This window comes from Cervus canadensis, chromosome 8 (assembly GCF_019320065.1).
Source record: "Cervus canadensis isolate Bull #8, Minnesota chromosome 8, ASM1932006v1, whole genome shotgun sequence".
Lineage (NCBI taxonomy): Eukaryota > Metazoa > Chordata > Mammalia > Artiodactyla > Cervidae > Cervus > Cervus canadensis.
In genome coordinates, this window is record NC_057393.1 from 34,322,508 (window position 1) to 34,327,159 (window position 4,652).

Genomic DNA, 4,652 nt, shown 5'->3' on the forward strand with positions numbered 1-4,652 from the left:
ATATAATAATAATAATTTTTCTGACTTTGTTTTGTTTTTTTTAATATTGTATTTTTGAGAATATAACCTCTACTCTAGATTTTTAATCTTTGCTTTTCAGTATTTGTTATCAATTTTGTACCTTTAAGAACCCAATCTTCAGTATCCATTTTCACTTTGGAGTGAGATTACTGGCTTGATTGCTCTCTCCCCCTTTTGACTCTCCTTTTTCTCCACCAGGTCACCTCTATCTTCTCCCTTCCACTTCTCTTCTCTGTCCAACTCTGTGAATCTCTTTGTGTGTTCTGGGCTGTGGAGAATACTTAGGGAACTGATTACTAGCTGGATCTGTCTCTCTCCTTTTGATTCCCTGTTTTCTCCTACTGTCCACCTCTGTCTCCTTCCCTCCTGGTCTCTTCTCTGTGTAACACCATGAACATCTCAGAGGGGTCCAGACTGTGGAGAGCACATAGGGAAGTGATCATTGGCTAACTTGCTCTATCCACTTTTGATTTCCCCTCTTCTCCTCCTGGTCACCTCTATTTCCCTCCTCCCTCTTTTCTTCTCCATGTAACTCTGTGAACCTCTCCGGGTGTCCCTCACTGTGGAGAAACTTTTCATCATTAAACTAGATGTTTTATCATTGGTGCTGTATAGATGGAGAAGTCTTGAGGCTATTGTAAGAATAAGACTGAAAACCAGAGGCAGGAGGCTTAAGTCCAAAACCTGAGAACACCAGAGAACTCCTGACTACAGAGAACATTCGATAAGAGCTCATCAAAAGCCTCCATACCTACACTGAAACCAACCACCATCCAAGAGCCAAGAAGTTCCAGAGCAAGACACACCATGCAAGTTCTCCAGCAACACAGGAACATAGCCCTGAGCTTCAATATACAGGCTGCCCAAAGTCACACCAAACCCAAAGACATCTCAAAACTCACTACTGGACACTTCATTGCATTCCAGAGAGAAGAGCTCCAGCTCCACCCACCAGAACACTGATACAAGCTTCTCTAACCAGGAAACCTTGACAAGCCACCCATCCAATCCCACCCACAGCGAGGAACCTCCACAATAAAGAGGAACCACAGACTGCCAGAATACGGAAAAGCCACCCCAAACACAGCAATATGAACAAGATGAAAAGGCAGAGAAATACTCAGCATGTAAAAGAACAGGATAAATGCCCACCAAAACAAACAAAAGAGGGAGATAGGGAATCTACCTGCTAAAGAATTCAGAATAATGATAGTGAAACTGATCCAAAATCTTGAAAACAAAATGGAGTTACAGATAAATAGCCTGGAGACAAGGACTGAGAAAACGCAAGAAATGTTTAACAAGGACCTAGAAGAAATAAAAAAGAGTCAATATATAATGAATACTGCAATAAATGAGATCAAAAATACTCTGGGGGGAACCAATACTCTGGTGGAATAACGGAGGCAGAAGATAGGATAAGTGAGATGGAAGACAGAATGGTAGAAATAAAGGAAACACAGAGGAAAAAAAATTGAAGTAAATGAAGCCAACCTCAGAGACCTCTGAGACAATGTTCAACGCCCCAACATTTGAGTCATAGGAGTCCCAGAAGAAGAAGACAAAAAGAAAGGCCATGAGAAAACACTTGAGGAGATAATAGTTGAAAACTTCCCTACAATGGGGAAGGAAATAGCCCCCAAATCCAAGAAACCCAGAGAGTCCCAAATAGGATAAACCCAAGGCAAAAACCCCAAGACACATATTAATCAAATTAACAAAGATCAAACACAAAAAACAAATATATTAAAAGCAGCAAGGGAAAACAACAAATAACACACAAGGGGATTCCCATAAGGATAACAGCTGATCTGTCAATAGAAACTCTTCAGGCCAAAAGGCAATGGCAGGACATACTTAAAGTGATGAAAGAGAAAAGCCTACAACCCAGATTACTGTACCCAGAAAGGATCTTATTCAAGTATGAAGGAGAAATTAAAAGCTTTACAGACAAGCAAAAGCTGAGAGAATTCAGCACCACCAAAACAGCTCTTCAACAAACGCTAAAGGATCTTCTCTAGGCAGGAAACACAGAAAGGGTGTATAAATTCAAACCCAAAACAACAAAGTAAATGGCAATGGGGTCATACTTATCAAAAATTACCTTAAATGTAAATGGGTTGAATGCCCCAATCAAAAGACGAAGACTGGCTGAATGGATACAAAAACAAGACTCCTATATATGTTGTCTACAAGAGACCCTTTTTCATACTGTTCATGGTGTTCTCAAGGCAAGAATACTGAAGTGGTTTGCCATTCCCTTCTCCAGTGGGCCTCATTCTGTCAGACAAAGGTCCGTCTAGTCAAGGCTATGGTTTTTCCAGTGGTCATGTATGGATGTGAGAGTTGGACTGTGGAGAAAGCTATGCACCGAAAAATTGATGCTTTTGAACTGTGGTGTTGGAGAAGACTCTTGAAAGTCCCTTGGACTGCAAGGAGATCCAACCAGTCCATCTTAAAGGAGATCAGTCCTGGGTGTTCATTGGAAGGACCGATGTTGAAACTGAAACTCCAGTACTTTGGCCACCTCATGCGAAGAGTTGACTCATTGGAAAAGACCCTGATGCTTGGAGGGAATGGGGACAGGAGGAGAAGGGGGCGACAGAGGATGAGATGGCTGGATAACATCACTGACTCAATGGACATGAGTTTGAGTAAACTCCGGGAGTTGGTGATGGACAGGGAGGCCTGGCGTGCTGCAATTCATGGGGGCACAAAGAGTTGGACATAACTGAGCTACTGAACTGAACTGAACTGACAAGAGACTCACCTCAAAACAAGAGACACATACAGGCTGAAAGTGAAGGGCTGGAAAAAAAGATATTCCACGCAAATGGAGACCAAAAGAAAACAGGAGTGGCAATACTCATATTAGATAGAATAGACTTTGAAATAAAGGCCATGAAAAGAGACAAAGTAGGGAACTAAATAATGATCAAAGGACCAATCCAAGAGGAAGATATAACAATTATAAATATATATGTACCCAGCATAGGAGCACCGCAATATGTAAGGCAAATGCTAACAAGTATGAAAGGGAAAGGGAAAGGGAAAATTAACAATATGAAATGAAAGGGAAAATTAACAATAACACAACAATAGTGGGAGACTTTAATACCCCACTCACACCTATGGATAGAAATAAACAGAAAATTAACAAGAAAACACAAACTTTAAATGATACAATAGACCAGTTAGACCTAATTGATATCTATAGGACATTTCACCTCAAAACATTGAATTTCACCTTTTTCTCAAGTGCACATGGAATCTTCTCCAGGATAGATCACATCCTGGGCCATAAATCTAGCCTTGGCAAATTCAAAAAAATTGAAATCATAACAAGTATCTTTTCTAACCACAATGCAGTAAGATTAGATGTCAATTACAAGAGAAAAACTATTAGAAATTCCAACCTATGGAGACTGAACAACACACTGCTGAATAACCAACAAATCACAGAAGAAATCAAAAAAGAAATGAAAATATGCATTGCATAGAAAATATGCAATGAAAATGAAAACACAACAACCCAAAACCTATGGGACGCTCTAAATGCAGTACTAAGGGGAAGCTTCAGAGCAATACAGGCTTACCTCAAGACTAGAGAAAAGTTAAATAAATAACCTAATTCTACACCTAAAGCAACCAGAAAAGGAAGAAATGAAGAACCTCAGGGTTAGTAGAAGGAAAGAAATCTTAAAAATTAGGGCAGAAATAAATGCAAAAGAAACAAAAGAGACCATAGCAAAAATCAACAAAGGTAAAAGCAGCTATTGACAAACCATTAGCCAGACTCATCAAGAAACAAAGGGAGAAGAATCAAGTCAACAAAATTAGAAATGAAAATGGAGAAATCACAACATTAACACTGAAATACAAAGGATCATAAGAGACTACTCTCAGCAACTATGTGCAAATAAAATGGACAACTTGGAAGAAATGGACAAATTCTTAGGAAAGTACAACTTTCCAAAACTGAACCAGGAAGAAATAGAAAATCTTAACAGACCCACCACAAGCATGGAAATTGAAACTGTTATCAGAAATCTTCCAGCAAACAAAAGCCCAGGACCAGATGGCTTCACAGCTGAATTCTACCAAAGATTTAGAGAAGAGCTAATACCTATCCTAATCAAACTCTTCCAGAAAATTGCAGAAGAAGGTAAATTTCTAAACTCATTCTATGAGGCCACCATCACCCTAATACCAAAACCTGACAAAGATGCCACAGGAAAAGAAAACTACAGGCCAATATCACTGATGAACATACGTGCAAAAATCCTTAACAAAATTCTAGCAAACAGAATCCAACAACATATTAAAAAGATCATACAACATGACCAAGTGGGATTTATCCCAGGGATACAAAGATTCTTCAATATCTGCAAATCAATCAATGAATACACCACATTAACAAATTGAAAGATAAAAACCATATGATTATCTCAATAGATGCAGAGAAAGCCTCTGACAAAATTCAACATCCATTTATGATAAAAAAAAAAAAACTCTCCTTAAAGCAGGAATAGAAAGAACATACCTCAACAGAATAAAAGCTATATATGACAAAGGCACAGCAAACATTATCCTCGATGCTGAAAAATTGAAAGCATTTCCCTAAAGTCAGG